The sequence below is a fragment of the Rana temporaria genome, chromosome 1 (genome assembly GCF_905171775.1).
Source record: "Rana temporaria chromosome 1, aRanTem1.1, whole genome shotgun sequence".
Lineage (NCBI taxonomy): Eukaryota > Metazoa > Chordata > Amphibia > Anura > Ranidae > Rana > Rana temporaria.
In genome coordinates this window covers 393,268,599-393,292,451 of record NC_053489.1, presented here as the reverse complement: position 1 = coordinate 393,292,451, position 23,853 = coordinate 393,268,599, and the positions used below count along the sequence as shown (strand labels likewise).

The 23,853-nt window shown below is 45.5% G+C and overlaps 1 protein-coding gene across 2 annotated transcripts in view; it reads right to left on the bottom strand.

The window, feature by feature from the left end:
* Positions 1–23,853, bottom strand: part of SLC39A3 (solute carrier family 39 member 3) — a 61,923-nt gene that overhangs the window by 19,763 nt on the left and 18,307 nt on the right. For both annotated transcript variants that reach the window (XM_040322645.1, XM_040322644.1), the window contains exons 3-4: positions 23,255–23,301; positions 16,481–16,529 (exon numbers count right to left, since the gene is read on the bottom strand). The gene's annotated coding sequence lies outside the window, so the exon portion shown is untranslated. The remainder of the gene's footprint in view (positions 1–16,480; positions 16,530–23,254; positions 23,302–23,853) is intronic.

Sequence of the window (23,853 nt, the reverse complement as noted above, 5' to 3'; positions counted from 1 at the left end):
GAGAGATTGTCACCATGCCCATACAGAGCAAAGTGACAGGTTCTCTTGAGGAGAGATTACTGAGCGCAGGTCTTTTCAAGCTTTTTACTAGTTTTAAGTGGAATAGCTGGTAAGGTTTCCATTTCTGCTGACAAAACAAAACTACAAAGAATTATTGAAGCCCAACTCCACACAAATAAAAAATTACCCCTTGCAGTAAGGGCTATGCCGACTATGCAAGGGTTAACTGCTCAATGTCAAATTCCTGTGTCAAAAAAAAAAAAAAACCTCTAAAATCAATTGTGCGAAAAACAAATAGGACGAATGTCACCACACATGCATGCTGGACGGTGGCCATCTTTGTGGTTGGATTAACGGAGATTGCAACACTGACAGCGCTGTTTTTAAAGGCCTTTATGGTTTTACACTATGGGCACTTTACTTTGTTCCCTGTGTGTTGTGTCCATTTTTGGTGATGACCAAGGAAGCTAGAATTAACACTGGATATCTCAGGAATTCCTTGCCACATAGGTTGGAGGTGGTGTTTACCTAGGTGTATTTGCACATAAATGTGCAATTGACCGCTTTTGATATGAGGGTCAACATCATCTGGTAAGCCACCCTGGAGCACTGTGTATTATGAATTATTGGAATTCTGGCTGTTACCTTTACTTATCTAAGAAATCTCTGTGGGATCTTTTATTTTTGAGCACAAATTGATTTAGGACTTTCATTTTACTTTTTGACACATGAATTTCTGGATACTGAGCACTGTTTACACATTGAATTATACACATTTTTTTATGCGATTTATATAATTTTGGTTTTCTGACAATATACATATAGCTGGCATCTGGATATTTTGCTACATATTGGTAAATTTGGAGGATATGGCACAGATTTTGTTATAATAAGGGTTAATTGCTTTTTTTCTGTCTAAGGGGCACAACTAAAAAAGGGGGGGGGGTGGCAGGAATCTACTTAGTTGATGCTTTGCACAGCTAGACTGGTCCCTGCAGCTTCTGTACCCCCATGATCTACGGTCCTGTCATAAACACCGCAGGGTCCAAAACCCTGCTCCAAATGAGAAAAAGCTGAAGGAACGTCCACTGCCAGATTGTGGGAGAAAGCCACCTGCTGGGGAAGTGGAGGATCAAGTAAGTGAAACAGTTTCTCTTATTTCAGGTTTGTATATATATATATATATATATATAAAAAAATATATATATATATATATATATATAAATATATATATATATAAATATATATATATATATATATATATATATATATATATATATATATATATATATATATATATATATATATATATATATATATATATATATATATATATATATATATATATATAAAAAAAAATATATATATATATATATATTTATTTATTTATCTTTTACACTCACTTTAACCTTCCTGCATTCCAGACTGTACAAAGAACAAGATGTTTAGTTAGGAAGAGGGAATATTATACCATCAATACAGAAAAGATCTTCATAGTAATAGTGGTAAAACTGTGGCATATCCTACAGCAGGAGACAGTAATAGCATGGATCCAAAAAAGAATGTAAACTGGATAATTTTTACAACTAATGGTTATCATTTCTAAACAACGATAAATAATATGTTGATCAAGGTAAAGGACCTGGTGTGCCCTTTGCGACATCAGGAATAATTTTTCCCACAAGCAAAAAACAGTTAGTGAACAGCATTTTGTACAAACCTGGCTCCTAAAAGTGTTTGTTAGACCAAAAAAAATACATAGTAGACTAACCTTGCAATACGAAATAAAGGACTGTGATACACACACACACACAGAGAGTGGGAGCATGATCTTAATATTACATTACACTAATTGGACGACAGGATATAGCAAACAATCTGTCAACACAACCTTAGTAGAGTCCAATTACAAAACCTTACTCAAGTGGTACATGGTTCCTGTTAAGGTGGCAAAAATCCCCTCATTGTGGCCAAGCAGGAACCATTTCCCCAAAGTAACTAAATTCTGGATCAGGTTGTTCCATGTTCAAGTTCACCTGAAAGTGTTTTTTTTTTTTAGAAGCTAGATATTAAAATGCCTCAACACACTAGAACAGCCTTTTTCAACCAGGGTGCCCAATTTATGTATACATGCCAGCGAATGGATTAAGCCTACCTTTTAGTTACACAAAGCCACAAGTTTTCCTTGCACACTATTACAATCTTACAGCCAGTGACATCAGTTGATAAGAAGAACGTTGGGCACCTACACAGCATCCTTGTTTGCACCTCCCCTGCCCCTCTTCATGGGGGTCACAGTAGTTGAGTGATGGAGAGAAACTGAGGGAGAGGAGAACCATTGGAGTACTAATCATTACCAGTGTATTTGTTTTGGAAGAATAAATCGCCTACATGTTTGGATGTTACTGTGATATGTAAGCTAGTCTATTCGTATTTTTTTTACATTTTTGTATGGGATGCCTCAAGATTGTGCACAATTTTAAAGGGCGCCTTGACTTGCTTTCATGCTCAATGAAACTCACCTGCACCTGAATTTTGATCCATCTATGGGCAGCCTGCTTGTACCAACGATCACTTTGGTACAACCAGCCTGTCGGCTATTTTTTTTTTTCCGGTTTGATCACTGGTGGCAACTATAGCCAGCAGCGGTGATCCTTGTATGCCGACAGCAATGAAACCTCCCGTTGTCAGAATATAAAAGTGCAGACCCCCCCCCCCATCAACACTTACTGTTACATAGTTAGACTGGTTGAAAAGAGACAAGTCCATCTAGTTCAACCAATAAAAGAGGTGATGGGGGAATTGAGCAACTTTCTTTTCTTTAGCCCAGGGCTCGACAAACCCCAGGCGACAGGTCGCATTGGCGACTAGAATTAGCGACCTGGCTACTAGGCTGAACTGTGGGAGGTGTCTTGTGCCTGTACGACTCCCCCCCCCCCCACCACCACCGCACGGGTGCGCAGTCTAAGATGCCGAATCGGCCGGAAATTGAGGCCGTGGCTTTGCGGCCTTTTGGAGCGAGAATGTAGCATAATCAGTATCCCGTAAAAGACAGTACCCTTGCATGCGCCGGTTTCAGACAAAAGAAACCGCAAATAAAACGAAAAATTTATGGACAGCCGCACTCCAAAAAAAAAAAAAAACTTTTGGTTGCCTTTATTAGTAAAAGGATAAAAGCACTACAAGTCACAGAAAACAATAGAATACACAACCGACGCGTTTCGCACAAGCTATGACCAAGCACTAGTGCAAAACGCGTCAACTGTGTATTGCTATGACTTGTAGTGCTTTTATCCTTTTACTAATAAAGGCAACCGAAAGTTTTTTTTTTGGAGTGCGGCTGTCCATACATTTTTCTTTCTATTTTTGCTTCGTGCATTGCCAGCACCCGTGGTTTCTGAGAGGACACCGATTGCCAATTATATGCATCTGGAGCGATAACTCCCTTTTCTCCATTTGTCGTTTTTGGACTTTACAAAAGAAACCAAGCGTAGAGCTGCTCACGACGAATACAGCTGACTCGGATTAACCCCTCACACGCCAATCGATCGGCTACACACAGGAAGACATGAGCTCCATCTAGAGGACAGCAGCTGCGGGACATAGCGAGGGCTCACGGCGGACACACAGGCTGTTTACGAGGAGGGGACAGCGACAAGCTGTATCACATACACACACAGGCTGGATGGGGGCACACCATGGATATCACAGGCTGGTTGGTAGGCACACCATGGATAGCACAATATCCATGGTGAGCCCCCTGTTCCATGCAGCCACACTATGACATTCATGGTGTGTCCCCTGTGACATTCAGCCAGCCTGCGACATCCATGGTGTGCCCCCTGTGATATTTATGGTATGCCCTCTGTGCCAACCATCCAGCATGTGCCCCCTGTGCCAACCATCCAGCCTGTGATATCCATGGTGTGCCCCAACCAACCTGTGTATGTGATGCAGCTTGTTTTTGTCCCCTCCTCGCAACCAGCCTGTGTCCGCCATGAGCCCTTGCCATGTCCCGCAGCTGCGGTCATCTAGATGGAGCTCATGTCTTCCTGCGTGTAGCCGATCGATCGGCGTGAGGGATTAATCCGAGTCAGCTCGGTTTCTTTTGTCTGAAACCGGCGCAGTAGCGACAAGGGGTCTTACGCGGGATACTGATCTTCATGCTACAGTTGTAACCTTGCTGCACTGTTTCTTCCTAGTGAGCTGCTGCATCATCAAGCCAAGTACCCACGGGCTAAATGTCAGGCAACATCGACCGGTTCAAAAATACCAGTTACTCACCGGTAGCTGTTTTTCTATGAGTCTTACAGGACGGCACCTTGAGAGTAGACTGGCTCCACCTGACAGGAAACACAATCAGAAAGAGGTTTAAAAGCCCCGCCCCTCCCCGTGCAACTCAGTTAGTGATAAAGTAACCACCATTAGAGCACGGGAACCAGTATATAAAAATACAAACCATATAAATTCCTCAGGGTGGGAAATAGGCCTGCCGTCCTGTAAGACTCATAGAAAAACAGCTACCGGTGAGTAACTGGTATTTTCTCGAGTCGTCTTCCAGGACGGCACCTTGAGAGATAAGCAAGTAACCCTCAGGCCTACTTTAGGGCGGGACAACTGCCTGCAGGATTCTTCTGCCAAACGTCAAGTCTTGGGGTGACAGAAGTTCCACACGGTAGTGTTTGAGAAAGGTGTTCTGGCTTGACCACGTTGCTGATCTACAGATTTGTTCCACTGAAAACTCCTGCTCTCTCTGCCCAGGAGGTTGCTATAGATCTCGTGGAATGTGCCTTGACTTTAGGTACTGTTTTGCCAGCCTTAATGTATGCTAATGAAATTGCCTGTCTTATCCATCTAGATATGGAGGCTCTAGATGCTTGGCAACCCTTTTTCTGTCCTGAAAAATTAATTAGCAAGTGAGATGAGCGTCTGAACTCGCTCACCCTTTCCAAATAACTTAACAAACAGCGTCTTACATCCAAACAGTGGAAGGTCTTTTCCCTTTCGTTCTGTGGATTTGCGCAAAATGAAGGAAGAATAATTTCTTGTGACCTATGAAATTTCGTTACCACCTTAGGTAGGTACAGGGGATCCTGACTTAGGACTACCCTGTCTTCAAAAAGACAAAAATAAGGCTCTTTGATTGAGAGCGCCTGCAAGTCTCCTATTCTTTTGGCCGTAGTAATAGCCAGAAGAAAAGAGAATTTAAATGTCAACAGCCTAACCGGAATGCTGTCTATCGGTTCAAACGGAGGTTTGGATAAATGGTCTAGTACCAAGGTGAGGTCCCAGGGGGGAACCCTGGAGATCTGAATAGGGGATAACCTATCCCTAGCCGACAGGAACCTCTTGATCAGCGGATCCAGGGCAAGCCTCTTGTCTAAAAAGTAGGACAAGGCGGCTACTTGCTCTTAAGGTTCTTGTGGCTAGTCCTAGATCAACTCCTTCCTGGAGAAATTCCAGGATGACAGATATTTCAGGTAGTGGGGCTTGCCTGGCTGCACACCAGCGTGAAAACACCCCCCAGGTCTTAGCATAGATCTTTCTAGTGACCTCCTTATGACTAGCCAAAAGGGTATTTATTACCTTCTCCGAACATCCTCTCCGCTGCAGGTTCCACCTCTCAAGTACCAGGCCGTCAGACTGAAAAAGTCGGGCTCTGGGTGAAAGATCGGTCCCTGCCGCAGAAGGTCCACTCGGACCGGAAGAGGAAGGGGGGGGAAGAACTGACCAACGTTCTAACATTGGGAACCAAGCTCTTTTGGGCCACTGGGGAGCGATCAGGATCAGCTTCCCTCGTGAGCGACTCAGTTTCTGTAGGACCCTTGGGATCAGACTCAGGGGAGGGAAGGCATAGGCCAGATGAAATGTCCAGGCCTGGGCCAACGCGTCCACACCCTCCGATCCCTGATCCCGGGAGAGGGAGAAGAATCTTTCTACCTTCCTGTTCGCGAAGAGGTCTATTTCTGGGTTGCCGAAACGATGTCGAACCCAGTCGAAGACTTCTCGATTTAATTCCCACTCCCCCTGGAGGATGGGTTGGCGGCTTAGAAAGTCCGCTTCTAGGTTTAAGACTCCCCTGATGTGAATTGCTGAAAGGGAGAGGACTCTCTGTTCTGCCCAACCTAGAATTTCTAAGGACAGCCTTAGGAGAGAACGGGACCTGGTGCCTCCCTGGTGATTTATGAACGCCACCGTGGTTGCGTTGTCGGAGAGAATCTGTATTCTTGGTTCATGACTCTCTCCTCGAATGCCTCCAAGGCCTTCCCGACCGCTAATAATTCGCGGAAGTTGGAAGAGGACCTGCTTTGTTGTCGATCCCAGGGCCCCTGGGCCTGGAGACCCGATATGTGGGCTCCCCACCCCCAGGAGCTGGCATCCGTGGTTATCCTGAGAGGATTTGTCTGGTTCCATGGGAGGCCTTCCTCCAAATTCTGAGGAATGAGCCACCACCCCAGTGTGCATTTTACAGACTCCGGGATGCTGACCCTGGAGTCTAGGGATGAGTCCTTCCCGTCCCAGGAGGAGAGCAGGAAGGCCTGCAGGGTTCTGTAATGAAGCTGGGCCCATGGGACCGCTGGGATGCATGAGGTCATCAGTCCCAGTAACCTCATGATCTGCCTGAGGGAAATTTCTATTGAACCCATGACGGACCTGACCACTGACCCGAGTCTCCGGATCTTGTCCTCTGGAAGGACCAGCTTTTTCTCTACGGAATCTATCAGGAACCCCAGATACATTTTTCTCTGTTCTGGGAGGAGAGAAGATTTTTCTCTGTTTACAATCCATCCCAAAGATTCCAGAGTAGTCAGGACGGTGGCCAGATTCGGGAGAAGAAGCTCTCGGCTGGGGTTGAAAAGCAGTAGGTTGTCCAGGTAGGGGACAAGGGAGATCCCTTTCAGATGTAGAAAGGCGACCACCTCTGCCAGGACCTTCGTGAAAACCCTTGGGCTGGAGGCCAGACCAAAGGGGAGTGCGGTGAACTGCCAGTGCTGAATCCCCTGAGGGGAGGCAATGGCAAATCGGAGGAACCTTTGATGGTCCCTGAAGATTGGGACATGGAGGTAGGCGTCCCTCAAGTCTATGGTTACCATAAAGACTCCTTCTAACAACAGTCCCTTGAGACTGTAAATGTTTTCCATGCGGAACTTCTTGTAGAGGAGAAAGGTATTTAAAGGTTTTAAATTTATGACCAATCGGAATTTCCCCGAAGGTTTGGGCACCATGAAAATATGTGAGTACACCCCCTGACCCTGTTGTCCTGGCGGAACTGGGATTATGACTCCCTGCTGAGCTAGATCTGTCACATTTCCCAGAAGGGCAGCTGCCTTGAGGGGATCTTGGGGTAGATGAGTGAGGAGAAATATTGGGGGGGGGGGGAAGTTGGCGGAATTCCAATCTGTAACCCTCCCTCACTATTTGCAAAATGTGAGGACTCCGTGTTATACTCTCCCAGGCTGGAAAAATTGGGAGAGTCTTCCCCCGACTCTTAAGTCACTTGGAGTCCTTACCTGCGGGTTTGGGATCGGGGAAAAGGATACCCCCTTTTGGCTTATCCTTTCCCGCGATCCAACGTTTATTAAAGGCCGATCTTCGGTCAGAAGGTCGGTTTTTATTCTGGGGGCCTCGAAAAAATCTTCTCCTGTTAGGTCTAGGTTTTGGGGGGAACCGTTTCCCCTTTTCTGAGGCCCTAGTTAGAGCTTGATCAAGTCCTGTCCCAAAGAGAAGCGTACCTTCAAAGGGCAGGGCACATAGACGGGTCTTGGAGGCAAGATCACCTTCCCACGTCTTGAGCCAAACCGCCCTTCGGGCGGCGTTGACGAGAGCACCCGTCTTAGCAGAGGATCGGACTGTTTCAATCGATGCGTCTGCAAGATAGGCTACCGCACTGCCTATGACTGTAAGAGAATCTCTAATTTCTTTAAACTTGGAGGTCTGAGGTACATGCTCCAGAAGTCTGGTTAACCAGGTATCTGCATTCCTAGCGATGCAGGAAGAGGCCAAAGCGGGTCCAAGGGCGGCCGCATTAGCCTCCCAGGCCCTGCGAAGGGAGGTCTAAGGAACCCTTTAAGTTCCCTGCATCCTCAAACGAGAGGTCAGACTGCCTGGAGAGTTGGGCTAGAGATGCATCTAGTTTAGGAGTTTTAAACAAAGTATTTTCTAACTCCTCCTTAAAGGGACAGCGCCTCTTCCAGGTCTTGTACCTTAGTCTTTTCAGGCTCAGCCCATTCCCTCAGAACTATATCTTAAAGTGACTGATGGACTGGGATAACCTTTGGCTGGGGTTTAGCTAGACCCTGGTACATTATGTCCTGAGGTGACACCAGCTCTGCTGGCTGCTGGATCCCCTCAGAGGCATAGACAGCAGACAGCAGACCCCCCATGTCATCTGCAGAAAAAATATATTTGCCTGATCTGGCATCCTCATCCTCATCCTCAGAATGACTATCAATTACCCCATCTTCTGGGGCCTCTGAATCTTCGGTGTCAGATAGGAGAGACTCCCTGGCCCTGGAAACTCGTGGCACTGGGGTGGATGAGCTCTCTTGGGAAGAGGGGCCGGCTGCTATGGGCTCAGGATCCCTATTTTTTTAAGGTGTCCTTAAATCCCTTTAATGTGGAGAGCATTTGGGATTGGACATTTAGGAATTCTTTCATAATAAGGGAAGTTTCCTTTCCTGCCAGCTTTTGTATGCATTTGGCACAAAGAAGTTTGGAGTAATCTGCAGCCAGCTTAATGCTACAGTTACCACACCTCTTGGTTTTGGAAGTGTGTTTTAGGGAGAGATTAGCAGCTTCCCCCTGGGCAGAAACCTCCTCCCCTGTAGGGGAGAGAAAAATATATCACAGCCCATACATACAAGTGTGAGAGGAGAGGAGGGGGGGGGGGGGAAGGAGAGGACCCAGTCCAATATGCCCCCCTGACATTCTGAGGCAGACTCACCCTTGGTGGTGTCCTCGGCAGCGGCTGCTAGCGAACGATCCTCGCGCTCCATAGCGAAGTCGTGCAGGCGCCACTCTCCTCCTTGCTGCAGTGAGAACAGCGAGGAGCCGACGCCGCTGGCGGCCGGCATTTTGGTGAAGACCGGAAGCTTCGTCATCACCGCGCGCCGCCTGTGACGCGGCGTCGACTGCTGGCTCCATTCGAAAATGTCCCCGGGAGGACAGTACACCGGAGCCACGCTGAGGAAGCCCTCACACCCGCCCAGCAGGTAAGGGGTCCTGGAGGAGAGGGAACATGGCCAAATAGGAGTACTGGGATAGCCACTATCCCAGGGATTCCTATAGAAAGGAAAGAAGGGGGGTATTGTTTGCAATCTTCCTCCCCCCCCCCTATCACACGGGGAAAACCCCCCGGGACAGGCATTACACCTTTAGCTGAGGCAGGGACGGCCTCCCAGGACCCACTGCTCAGTACCCGGAGGGGGACCACCAGCCCCAGGCCTTAGGTCTGACAAAAAATAACAAACTGTTTCGCTGGTGGGAAACACAATCAATAACTGAGTTGCACGGGGAGGGGCGGGGCTTTTAAACCTCTTTCTGATTGTGTTTCCTGTCAGGTGGAGCCAGTCTACTCTCAAGGTGCCGTCCTGGAAGACGACTCGAGAAAAACTGGCTGCCATTCGGCCCGTGTGTATGGCAGTTGGTCTGAAAGAAGTCAGCTGTTCGGCTGGCTTCTGTCAGACGAGCATGCTGGAAAAATCAGCAGCCGAAAAACTGGCTCCATAAATTTTTTGGCTGGCTTCTAGATTCCAAGCAAATTTGTCAAGCCCTGCTTTATTTAGCCTGTGGTTGAAGGAAAGAAAAATGACATAACCTATGGTCTGCCTTACCAAATACCTTGGACAGTCTACTTTTCAAAGAGGGGTAATTTGTACAAGACTGGCATTTCAGGGTTTTAAAAAATGAGCAAGGCAGTCAGGATTTATTAATTTTCAAATATACAGTAGGTATTAGAGGTACACCTAATGGAAATGTTGGTGCCAAAACCGAAAATGCAGGATGCATTTGGCCGAAAACTGAAAAGGACAGTTTTAAAAAATGTTATATATAAAAATTGTATTATATTCAAACTTTTTAATATCATCAATTTAAATGAATTTATCGTCAGCCATTATTCGCACGTTTAGCACAACAAAAAATTATTCCTTTCAATTCTATGCATGTCTGCACACTGGTCTATTGCGAAACAAACACACACAAAAATGCACCTCCCAGTTGAAATGCATTGCAAACGCAGCTTGGACACATTAAACGCACCCATGTTATGTTTTTGATGCGGTTTTTGAGTCACATGACCTATGAAAACACACTAAGCACAGTAAAATTGTGGTAAATCACAGTGAATTTGCAGCAAAATCACGTGCGTTTTCTATGCCATTATCGCATTTTGCCGATAACACTATTTTAAGCCGAAAATTTCGGTGCATCTCTAGTGGGTATAGAAATGAATCACCCCCCTTTAAAATAATCACATTTTGTTGCTTTACAGCCTTTAGTCTGTTGGGATATGGGGTTGATTTACTAAAGGCAAATAGACTGCATGTTTGAAAGTGCAGTTGCACTCTGCAAGGGCAGTTGCTCTAGAGCTTAGTAAATAATGGAGAGCTCTGCTGACTTTCATCATCCAATCACGTGTAAGAAAAAATGCTGTTTTTGTAATTTTCCTTGCACAAAATTGGATGATGGAAGTCAGCAGAGCTCTCCATCATTTACTGAGCTCTGGAGCAACTGCCCTTGCAGAGTGCAACTGCACTTTCAAACGTGAACTGTCTATTTGCCTTTAGAAATTCAACCCCATGGGGGTTATTTACAAAAGGCAAAACCACATTGCACTACAAGTGCACTTGGAAGTGCAGTCGCTGTAAATCTGAGGGGTAGATCTGAAATGAGGGGAAGCTCTGCTTATTTTTATCACCCAATCATGTGCAAGCTAAAATGTTGTTTGCATGTCCACCTTGTATCTACAGTGACTGCACTTCCAAGTGCACTTGTAGTGCAAAGTGGATTTGCCTTTAGTAAATAACCCCCCCCCATGTCTCTAATAACTTTGCACATCTAGACTTATTTTCTGGACAATATTTGCCCACACTTCTTTCCAGAAGTGCTCAAGTTCAGTTAAATTTGATGGTGACCGTTTGTGGACTGCAGTCTTAAAGTCATTCCACAGATTTTCAATGGGGTTTAAGTCTGGGCTCTGACTAGGCCATGCAAGCACATTCACCTTTGGATAACAAGCTGTATTGGATTCCTGACAGACATATCATTTGGTGTTGAGGCCAAATAATTATATTTAATCTCATCTAACTATAACGCCTTTTTCCATGTGGCCTCTTCAAGGTACGTGGCTGAGAGTGGCCCGAGTGGCTTTTTTTCTTGTAACCCTCCCATACAAGCCATATTTGTGGAGAATTTGTGATATTGTCACATGCACACCATGACCACTCTGTCATAAATTCCTGAAACTCCTTCAGAGTTGCTGTAGACGTCTGGGTAGCCTCTCTGGCCAGTTTTCTCCTGGCTCTTTCATCCAGTTTCGAGCAACGCCCGGACCCAGGGAGGGGCTGCGTCGTACCAAATACCTTCCACTTCGTAATAGACTTCACTGTGCTTTTTAGCATGGATAAAGCCTTTGACCATTTTCTTGTATCCATCTCCTGACTTGCCATCAATAGTTGATTATTTGCTTGAATTGCACTGCCAGGGACTGAACTGCCAGGAAAGCTCTTTAAGCCTAGGTTCACATTGCGATTAGGCATGTCAAATCAGCGGCTATTGCTGGCAATGGCACCGTCCGAAAACGGTGCAACGCTGACTTTGCAGCGCCACACCGATTCCCAAAAGCTTCTGTACTCCTTTTGGCGTCATTGGGGTGCGATTTGTATAGAAATCTGTGCATTAAGTCAGCAACCCGCACAGATGTCTCTGAAATCGCCTCCGAAGTCGGACTCACATGGGGGGGTATAAAATCGTGAGAGGTCAGTTGAACTCGCACAATTTCAATCCCACTGTCAGTGTAAACCTGGGCTTAATGCTGAGCTATTCAAAATGACCACAGCTGATCTAATGCCGCGTACACAAGGTCGTTTTATGTGATGAAAAAAAATTACGTTTTTAAAAACGTCACTTTAATTGACCGTGTGTGGGGGAAAACGTTGTTTTATGTCTTCTAAAAAACGACCAAAAAAAATTGAAGCATGCTTCAATTTTATGTGTCGTTTTTCAAAACGTCAACTTTTACTTCACAGAAATTGACCGTGTGTAGCAAAAACGTCGTTTAAAACTAAGTTTTTTCATCCGCGCATGCCCAGAAGCTACTTATGAAGGGGGGTTCAATGGAAAAACGTGGTGAACGTAACCTCGCTTTGCTAGAACATTGTGAGAAAAACGATGGTGTGTAGGCAACTTCGTCTTTGAAAATTGAAGTTTCAAAAACGTCGTTTTTTACTTCACAGAAAATGTCGTTTTTTTTCATCACATAAAGTGATGGTGTGTATGCGGCATTAGTCAAATGGCTTTGTGTGCCATTGAGAAGGTGATTAGCTACACCTTATTAACCACTTCCCGCCCGGCCTATGGCCGATTTACGTCCGGGAAGTGGTTATGAAATCCTGACAGGACGTTCTAGAACGTCCTGCAGGATTTCATGCCGCGCGCGCCCGTGGGGGCGCGCATCGCGGCGATCGGTGATGCGGGGTGTCAGTCTGACACCCTGCATCTCCGATCTCGGTAAAGAGCCTCCGGCGGAGACTCTTTACCACGTGATCAGCCGTGTCCAACCACGGCTGATCACGATGTAAACAGGAAGAGCCGCCGATGGCTCTTCCTCACTCGCGTCTGACAGATGCGAGTAGAGGATAGCCGATCGGCGGCTCTCCTGACAGGGGGGGTTAGCGCTGATTGTTTATCAGCGCAGCCCCCCCTCGGATCGCCACACTGGACCACCAGGGATGCCCACCCTGGAGCACCAGGGTGGGCAAAAAAAAAAAAAAAGTCTAAAAAAAAAAATAAAAAAAAAAACATAAAGAAAAAAGATGCCAGTCAGTGCCCACAAATGGGCACTGACTGGCAACAATCAGTGCTGCCACCCCAGTGTCCATCAGCGCCACCCCAGTGTCCATCAGCGCCACCCCAGTGTCCATCAGTGCCACCCCACAGTGCCCATCCATGCCCAGTGCCCACCTAGCAGTGCCCATCTGTGCCACCCATAAGTATCCATCAGTGCCGCCCATGAGTGCCCATCTGTGCCGCCTATGAGTGACCAGTGCCGCCCATGAGTGCCCATCAGTGCCGCCTATGTGTGCCCATCAGTGCCGCCTATGTGTGCCCATCAGTGCCGCCTATGTGTGCCCATCAGTGCCGCCTATGTGTGCCCATCAGTGTCGCATACCAGCGCCGCCAATCAGTGCCACCTCATCTGTGCCCGTCAGTACTACCTCATCGATGTCCATCAGTGCCATCTCATCGGTGCCCATTAGTGCCGCCATATCAGTGCCCGTAATTGAAAGAGAAAACTTATTTACAAAAAAATTAACAGAAAAAAATAAAAACGTAATTTTTTTTCCAAATTTTCAGCCTTTTTTTAGTTGTTGCGCAAAAAAAAAAAAAAAAAATCGCAGAGGTGATCAAATACCACCAAAAGGACGGGGAAAAAAGGACGCCAATTTTGTTTGGGTACAGTGTAGCATGACCGCGCAATTGCCATTCAAAGTGCGACAGTGCTGAAAGCTGAAAATTGGCTTGGGCGGGAAGCTGCGTAAGTACCTGGTATGGAAGTGGTTAAGTTTGCAAGTCGTTTTTAGCGGGGGTGATCCTTTTTCCAATGCAGTGATTCTGTTTTTTTGTATGCTTTTCTGACATGTTGGTGTTAAATCTTTCACTTGAATGTTATAAATTGCAGTTAATACAGCTGGATAAAACAAAAAATTTGTCTTATTTTCAGACAGCAAAGCAACCAAATGTGACTTAAAAAGGGGAACGATTCTTTTCTATGCCCACTATATACACCATAGTTTGTAGACCCTATAACTTTATCAAAGACTAAATATTATACACTGGATTTTTATTATTTTTTGAAGAAATGTTGCAGAATACATTTTGGCCTGCCTTTATGAAGAGACTATTTATGTGCAAACTTTTATAACAGAAACAAAGAAAAAATATATATAGTTTACATTTTTCAGTATATTTCTGCTCATAGAAAGAAAAAAAAAAAAAAACAGCCATGCCAGTCTCAAAATGTCTTTCAATCATTTGGGTACATAACTTAATTGTCAAAGTGTGACAGCACTGAAAGCTGAAAAAATGGCCTGGATTGTAAGGGGGTGAAAGTGTCCATTCTTGAGGCGATTAAGCTCTAGTTTTTCAGTCCAAACATGTCACAAGTTATTTATACTCAGACAAAAGAATAGGTGAGGATAAACAATGATAAATGGAAAATGCAATCCTAGGGAACAGCATTATTGTGAAAATGTAAATCCTAACTGAAAGACGTTTTGTTTGCTAAAGCACATACTGTGGAATGTCTGTGCAATGTATGCTGGCATAGCATCTTCTCTACACTGCAAAAGTGTGTACAATGTAGGAGAACATGGACAGGGTTTTTGTCACTCTATAAACAGAAAGTGCATAAACAAACACCATTATGACATCATCATCATCAGGAGACTTGCACCTTTAAAAATGCTTTTAAAATTGCATTAGGCCTGGTTCACACTGGTGCAACTGCAGTTTTAACCAATTTCCAATGTAAATATGTAGTGCAACTGCAATGCGACTTGGTGCACGTTCGACACGATTTTCATACTGCTGCGACCAACAGCAGGGGGGGGGGGGGGGTCAAGCTGTAAATTAAGAATGCCTTCAGAGATAGAAGTTTTTTTTTTTTTTTTTTTTTTTACTGATAAAAATAAACTATGGAAAGTAAATGAACCGATTTTGTTTTTCCCTAAACAATTCACATCATGTTGCTCGTACAAGCAATTTTAATTAAGGGGGGGGGGGGGAGAAAACTCTGTACTTATGCCATTGTGAATGTTGCTAATCACCATATGTTTGCATTTCCAGTTTTGATACATTGCTGGAATTACTTGCCTGTCAACACACATTCTTCCACAATAGTGTTCAGCTCAATGAAAGATTAATATTCACAATGAAGGAGAAATATGGCCAAAACTTTTGGATCACAGGAGAGGTTTGTTCTGCACTCCTGTGACTAGTTTTCAACAGGGAGAAAAAGTTCACTGTCGGCCGACGTCATTTAGCTGCAGGCTCGGGAAAGATCCCAATCATATGGGTATGATCCACTCCCTCCAAGCACTGGAGGGGAGAGCGCTGCTGACTGACCATCACGGTTCTCTGCTAGAGCAGACAGAGAGAACTGAGCGAGCAGTGGTGTTTGATCACTCAGTTCTCTGTGCAGAGCCACCAGGGGACAGATGCAGCATTGGATCGATGTTGGTAAAGCAGTAGGGCCAGATGGGGAGGAAGGGGAATGAAGGAGTGAATGCACTCCTGCACAGCCATTCTCCTCTCCGAAAACCATTCCGATGGCTCTTGCTCTCACCAGACTCAAATGTGGTTAGCTTACAGTGGAGAGAGTCAAGCTTGTCAGGAATTACACTGAAAATGTGCCGCAGTCGTTCAGTATTGTTGGGGCCACCTCTTTTTCTTGCAGGTTGCATTGCCATTACCCTAGGCCTAACAGCAGGACCGGAACCCACTTCAGATTCCTCCTCTGGTAATAGTGTGACAGAATGCCAGACGGAGTGGTTGTTGGTGTGGATTAATATGTCTCCAGCATCACCCTGAGCATGGCTAGCAGGTTCTTCCTCTTCAAGGTCACAATGGGCGTCCTCCCTTCTTGATTGCGTACTGCAAATTCAAACAGTTTTTTTTGTGTATCACTGCATTATTATGCCATATCGTATTACAAAAATGTTAAGCTGATAAATGCAAAGGTAGGCTAAGCATCTGTTAAAATGGTCTTAAATGAAGAGGCGTTCCAGTCTCCCCAAAAGCAAATTTAAAAAAGTCATAGCTGCTGACTTTTAATATAGGGACACTTACCTGTCCAGGGATCCAACAATATTGGCACCCAAGCCGATTCCTTAATGGGCTTTTTCGTGCAGGCGACGGGATATGTACTAGGGGAAACCAGCAGTGAACCCTTTAGGCTGCGCATTCTAAAAAATGTCCCACCATCTTCTGGGACCTGTGTGTGTGCGCACCAGAAGGCAGTGGGGTGGGGGCTAGGAGGAGGGGCCAGACATACTCATAGAATGCCACGGCGACCTTACCTGAAGTGGGAGCGGGTACATGTCAAAACCAGGTACCCACTCCCCCCCACAAAGTGCCAAATGTGGCAGTGGAGGGGGGGCGGGGAAGGGTGTGAATGCAGAGCTTCCACTATGAAGCTTTAAGAACTTCAGTTCCTGTGCATATACAGAGGGTGTGAACTTGCAGCAGCTCTATGCCTCACCTCATGCAACAATCCCTCATGCTTCTCCAGTGCGTACGCAAGGCTGCAACTGCAAAACATAAAAAAAAAAAAAAAACAACACAAATGATTATACTCTTTTCTTTCAGGTACCTAGCGACTGGTCATTCCCGTTAGTCTGCAATATAGGTTTACGGTGGGGAAAGCAACAGCGAGGGATAATATCCATGACACCAGCCATATAAGTTGTGCTGAAGGATGTTGTGATGAAGAATCAACCAAGGAAGAATGGTCCAATATAATAAATGTTTTCTGGGAGCACTGCAATTTTCCCAGTTGTGTGGGAGCTATTGACCAGAAACACATCCAGATCATCAAGCCAATAGCTGACAGCAAATTCTTTAACTACAAAAAGGTTTTCTCTTATGAACTATTAGCAGTGGCTGATGCAGCTTTGACTATATTTAGTCAAATGCTGGACAATGGGCTTCACCTACCAGAACTGTCCACTGCTAGGGGCATGGGATCCTCCTTTACCCGTTTGGGTTTGTGGGGAATGAGGCCTTTGCTCTGTGTGAGCATCTGCTATGACCTTATTCAAATCACTCACTGTGTAGAAAAGAGAATTTTCAATTATTACCTCAGCAGGTTAATAAGAGTTGTGAAGTGCACTTTTGGTATACAAGCGACATTTGCTGCATACTCCTGTCAATTTGACCTGGAAGAATGGCATCTCCGCCCCAAAAAAAAAAAAAGGCAGCATGTAACAACTTTGTTTTACATCCTACTGGTCAGGTCCCACGGCAGCTTGATACCATTGCGTATGTGTAATATATATATATATATATATATATATATATATATATATATATATATATATATAATTTTACTATGCAGCATGTTATTTGTGTTTTCTAATAAAATATAAACCAACAGTGACACGATTGGCATTTCTTTGCTTTCTGTCCATTATAAAATGGCTGAAATGGCTATATACAGAGATTATTTTTTGTGGAGCAACCACTATAGGGGCTGAAATATGACACCGCACTGCTTACCAATTCTTAGATATGGTGGTTGCATTTGTTTTCCTTTCAAGAAATGCCTTTACTTCATTTCTATTTGGTGATTGACAGCAATTCTGTTTTTCATCAGAACAAGCTCTCTGCAAATGTATCAATTTAGTGCAGGGATCTCCAAAATGTGGCCCTTTGCTAGCCTTTATCCGGCCCTTGGGGCACTATTCCTCCCACTGACACCAACAAGGGAGCACTATGTCTTCCACTGATACCAATGATGGGATACTATTCCTGCTATTGATAGGGGCACTACTACTACTCCTCCTACTGACCATCAACCCTGAGGCCATATTTATTCTCACTGATGCTGGGCCCGGGACATTTTCTGCACCCACTGGCCACAATCCGGCCCATCTAAATTCTGAAGGACAATAAACTGGCCCTTTGTTTGAAAAGTTGAGACCCCTGATTTAGTGGGATGTGACAAACCATTTACCACCGACAGGGGTGCTTAGAATGATCAGCCTTTTGTTCCTTAAAATCTGTATCCCCCCAAAAAAAAAAAAAAAAAAGAAGGATTAAAACACACAGATCCACGTCCTGTCAGGGAGAGGAGACCGATGCTGTGTCCCTTGTACATAGGGACACAGATCGGTCACCTCCCCCAGTCAGTCCCCTTCCCCCACAGTTAGACTCACTAGTAGGGAACACATTTAACCCCCCCCCCTAGTGTTAACCCCTTCCTTGCCAGTAACATTTATACAGTAATCAGTGCATATTTATAGCACTGGTTGCTGTATAAATGTGAATGGTCCCAAAATAGTGTCAATAGTGTCCGCCATAATGTCGCAGTCCCAATAAAAAAAAAAAAAATCATAATTCTGTCCCCTATTTTGTAGGCACTATAACTTTTGCACAAACCAATCACTATACGCTTATTGCGATTTTCTTTTACCAAAATATGTAGAATACGTATCGGCCTAAACTGAGGGAAAAAAAATATATATTTTTTTTTAAATGGGATATTTATTGTAGCAAAAAGTAAAAAAGAGATACATGCGGCGCAGGCGCAATTTCCCAGGGCAACTTCGGTTGAACCACATAGGATAGAGAGGTTTCTCATCTCCCGTGGGATTGACAGGATAGTATCCTCCATTTACCTTCGGCTCACATGTGGAGACTCGGGAGGGGAGTCCCCCCTTCACAGAATTTGGAAGGTGGACATCCCAGACCTCTCGGAGGACAACTGGGAGTCTGCATTGGCCCACTACATACCGACGGTAATATCTGCTAGAGACAGGTTCATCTAACTGAAGTTCTAACATAGGGCCTACTACACCCCCCCAACGACTTGCCCGAATATACAGTACTCAATCAGACCAGTGCCCGAAGTGCCAGGGGGAAACGGGAACGTTTTATCATGTCGTCTGGGACTGCCCAGTGATCCGGGGCTACTGGGAAGAGGTGGTGGCGAAAATTACTGCTGCTACTGGACTCCAGATACCACTGGACCCTAAGGTTCTCCTTCTGGGTATCACGGAGGGTGTGACACAGTCCACGCATGCTGGCCTGCAATTGTTTTATCTCTGTTTCTACGCCAGGAAGGCGCTGCTACGCCAATGGAAGTTGGCGACCCCCCCTACTGTGGGGCAGTGGCTTGCTTTGGTTGACTTGGTACTGCCTCTCTACAAGCTGACATATATGGGCCGGAAGCGCCCTCAGAAATTTGACAGGGTCTGGGGGTCGTGGGTTGCGGCTAGGGCATCCTCTGTGTAGCGACATAGCCGACGATACTCTTGGACTCTGAGCATGTTGAACTGTTCTCCCCTTGAGTCGAGATCCTCAGGCCCTGAGATACTAGAAGCCATTGATCTATGACCTACAGATACATGCTGTCCCCTCTATGTCTCTGCGGAGACCCATATCCCCCCCCCCCCCCCATATTGGGGAAGATGCTCACTGCCCTGAAATATAAATAGATAGACTTCGCCTTGTCCGGTTACCCAGCCTTGACCCGGCAGGGTCTAACTCTAGTGTGTTGCGCTGTACTTATATCAGTATTTACTCTGTGCTGTGATTTCTGCTGTACTGAACCTTGCTGTACCACAGTTTTGTTGATTTATTTTCTGTATTGCTTTCTCCTTTTTTCATTAATAAAAACGTTTCTGTTAAAAAAAAAAAAAAAAAGTAAAAGTAAAAAAGATTGTGTTTTTTCAAAATTGTTGCTTTTTTTGTTTATAGCGCAAAAAATAAAAACCGCAGAGGTGATCAAATACCACCAAAAGAAAGCTCTATTTGTGGGGGGGAAAAAAAGGACGTAAATTATGTTTGGGAACCACGCCGCACGACAGCGCGATTGTCAGTTAAAGCGACAGTGCCGAAAGCTGAAATTTTGCCTGGGCAGGAAGGGGGTATATGTGCCCAGTAAGCAAGTGATTAAAATCTGCTAGACCGTCTAACATTCCCCTCCCACCAGACTGACAATGCTTCCGTCTGCTATGCCCCCAGTTCTCCTTAGTCCAGAGTGGGGGCATGCTAATACAGGCGGTGTTTTATTGCCCAGATCACAAGGTGAAAAACAGGGAAAAAAGCCTCAAGAAAGAAAACTTTGGTAAGCTGCAATATATAATATTTTTTGATTTTGGGTTTAATACCGTTTTAAATTTGAGCAGCAAACCTACAAATGATAGCCTAAATTTTTAGGCAACCACTACACATGGTTAAAATATCACACATACAGATAAAATAATTTTGAGCTGTTCTCAGAGCTAAGAAACTTGTTGCAAAAAGGGATATCATGATAGCTACTGAATACCATATTTATCGGTGTATACCGCACACTTTTTTCCCCCCTTAAAATAAGGGGAAAATCGTGGGTGCGCGATGTATGCCGATACCCGCGCCTAGTTTGAATGCCTGCACCGACATCGGCACCGGCTCGGCTTCGCTCGTGCTCATGCATAAAAGTCAGAGCGATGCCGAGCCTGGCCGAATATAGCCGAGTGTACTGCGCTCGGTATATGTAGGCGCTGACATTCAAACTGAGCGCGGGAAGCGGCGATTCGACGGGGCGACATCGCGGGAGAAGCCGGGAGGACACTACCGAAGCCGCAGATGGACGCCGAACCCGACAAGACCGCCGATGGACGCCGCGCAAGACACCAAAAGCAAGTACTAAAATTTTTTATTTTTTACAGGAATTGCGGGTCCACATTAGGAGTGCACGCTATATGCCAGAGCGCGCAATACCCCGATAAATACGGTAGCTAGCTGGTCATGGCAATTCAGACGTCAAGTACATTTCCAGGGCTCGACAAATCCCAGGCGCCAGGTCGCCATTGCGACTAGAAATTTCACCCTGGCGCCTGGGGTTTGATCAGTGACAGGTGCCTCTGCTACAGGGCGGGTTGCGGGGTCTTGGCCGTGAACATGATTAGCGGTGGAAGCGGGGATGGAGCGGGAAGAGAGCGGCACAGCAGCGGCTGACACGGCGGGAGAAACGAGTGGCCAGCAGAGTGAAGTCCAGCTGGGGATCCTCGGCGGTCTGTCATCCCCACTGCTGCTGTCGCCCTGCCCCAAGGTAGAAAGCGACTCAAGAACATCCGGGACCCGGATTCAGTGGTTTCCCAGCGCCCTGCTCCTCTGACTGTCTGAGCACGGGAGAAGAGGGTCAGTGCCGTTGCCAGGCGTTGGGTGTGGGCCGCACCAGGTGACACCTGTGGGCAGCGCCTCCGCTCGCTAACACTACTCGTCGCACAGTCCTCGCCCCTACACAGAACACAGCGGAGCGGACCGAAGCCGCCTCCCTCTCCTCTCTGTTTACGGAGGAGGAGGGGGTCCGAGGGACACACTCCGTTGTGCCTATCCACCAAATCCGGGTCCCGAATGTTCTTGAGTCGCTTCCCGCAATACCTTGGGGCAGGGCGACAGCAGCAGTGGGGATGACAGACCGCCAAGGATCCCTAGCTGGACTTCACTCTGCTGCTTCACTCTACTCATTCCTCCCGCCGTGTCAGCCGCTGCTGTGCCGCTCTCTTCCTGCTCCATCCCGCGCTGTTCTGAGGTCTGTAAATGTTTTAATGTAGTCCAAATAGACATGTGCTGCGTGGTGCACTGAGTGGGGTCTGCATTGATGGGGGTCTGAAATGTGGGGGGCCTACACTGATGGAGAGGGGGGATCTGCAATGTACACTGAGGGGTCTACATTGATGGGGGGGATCTGCACTGAAAGGGGTCTGCAATGATGGGGGGCTGCACTGATGGAGGGGAGTCTAAATGATGGGGGTCTGCAATGACGGTGTCTGTACTTGGTGAGGGGGGTCTGTACTTAGTGAGGGGGATCTATACTGCGGGAGGGGGGATCTGTACTTAGTGAGGGGGATCTATACTTAGTGAGGGGGATCTATACTGCGGGAGGGGGGTCTGTAGTTAGTGGAGGGGGGCCCATAGTTGGTGGAGGGGGGGGCGATACCAACCCTAGTGACATCACCAAACCTGGCGCCTAACTTTTTTAGCTGGCTCCTAGATTCAAAGCAAATTTGTCAAGCCCTGCATTATTCTCCCTAAGCTCACATGTCTGGGCCACAGGAAAACGTTCTAGTCTGCTAACATACTGCACATACAGCTACAACGCATATATAGGCATATCAAAGAAAAAAAAGACAAATTACAATAAGCGTACTTTTCTTTTTTTGCACTGAAGCTGAGAAGGTGTTCCAATCTTCGAAGTGAATGCGAACAATATCCAGTCATGCCCTCTACACCTCTTGCAGTAATCCTTATGCATTGGGCCCTGAGTATCGTAGAAATGAGGATGCTCAGACCAGCTCTTCATTATCAAGGTCAGGCTTCTTCCCTCCATTTTTTCAGCCTGACAAGATCACTTGGGTTTGGGGGGGGTGTGTGTGTATGAAAAGTTGGGAGAGGAAAAAAAAAAACGCAGAGGAATCTTATCGAAAATACATGCAATTCAGATGAGTTTCTGTTGAAGTCTATAGGGCACAAAAATCACACTGCATTGCACCAAAGTAGCACAGGTACATTGCCCATAGTCGCATTGTAGTTCTTTTCAATTAATATGAACAGGTACCACTGAAATCAATGTCATTTCCATTGTGGTGCAGTTCTGTGTGACCCAAGCCGCATCTGAAATCACCAGTGTGAAACAGGCCTTAATATGTTAAAGCTTATAGGAGTTAAGCAATTCTACTTAAAACATATTTATAAAAAAAAAAAATGAAGGTGCGCTGTCCGACATTAGATGCGATTCGCACCACACTGCAGTGCATATGACTTGTGATGCAAACTCAGCTATACAGATTGTATGGCTGAATTTGCCTCGCATTCGGACCAAACTCGCACAGGACACTTATTTTGACCGCACCAGAATCAGATTGCCTGGATGTTTACTGTCCGAATTGACAGTTCACACTATGACATGTGAACCGATTTGGGGGTGTCATTAACTTTATATTGACGCTCCCAGCAGTTCACATTTAGCAGTGTGAACTGCCTTGCGAGTCGGGTGCGATGCGGAAATCTGCAGTGGATTTGCAGGGTTCTCGCATTGCACCAATGGGAACCAAGCCTAAGGGAACAGAATGAAGTCAGGATGATAAACCAAATGCATAACATGGATGCTACAAAGTCCAAGCAAACATAACAATGAAACCCCATGGCACTCAAAATACCCAGGTAACATTACATAAGATAATGTAATAAAAAGTAAATGTCACAGCTTAACAGAAATTTTTTATAAGTCTCAATCTTTGATTCACATATATTCTAAACTACTTACATAAAGGTAATGCAATTTCCATTATCTTCTTTGTGTTTCTAAACATACTATGAAGAAAAGAAGATTGTTAGCAAAAAAAAAAATCATCATCAATTTTACTTAAAGTCTTCTGGTTGAAGCCCACAAATGAAAGATATTCTTTATCTTTACAAAAAGAACCCTAAATGATTAGAAATTTTGAACAAACTTACTAAAATTGTACTGCAATATGTAAATTAGAACACAGATGCTATTGTTTTGCACTATTTTGGGAACCCAACTTATGATCTATTATTAAGAGCATAGCTGTTTTAATAGAATTTTCGGTTTATATTTGATTTCTACCTTCTATGTATGGTGATTTACACATGTGACTAATATTTTATGGATGTTCAGTTTTTCAGAAACATAGTACAGTCCATTTAACATGGTTTCCTATGGGTCATGTTCACATCTAAGCAGGGGCGTAATTAGAACCTTTAGGACCCCAGTGCAAGAAGCCATGATGGGACCTCCAGGCTTCCATGGATATGCCCCCTGGGACATGCATCCAGCGCAATCATGGCAGCCATTTACCATGGGATTAGCTGATTACATGTAAACAGACTTCCTGGGTATCG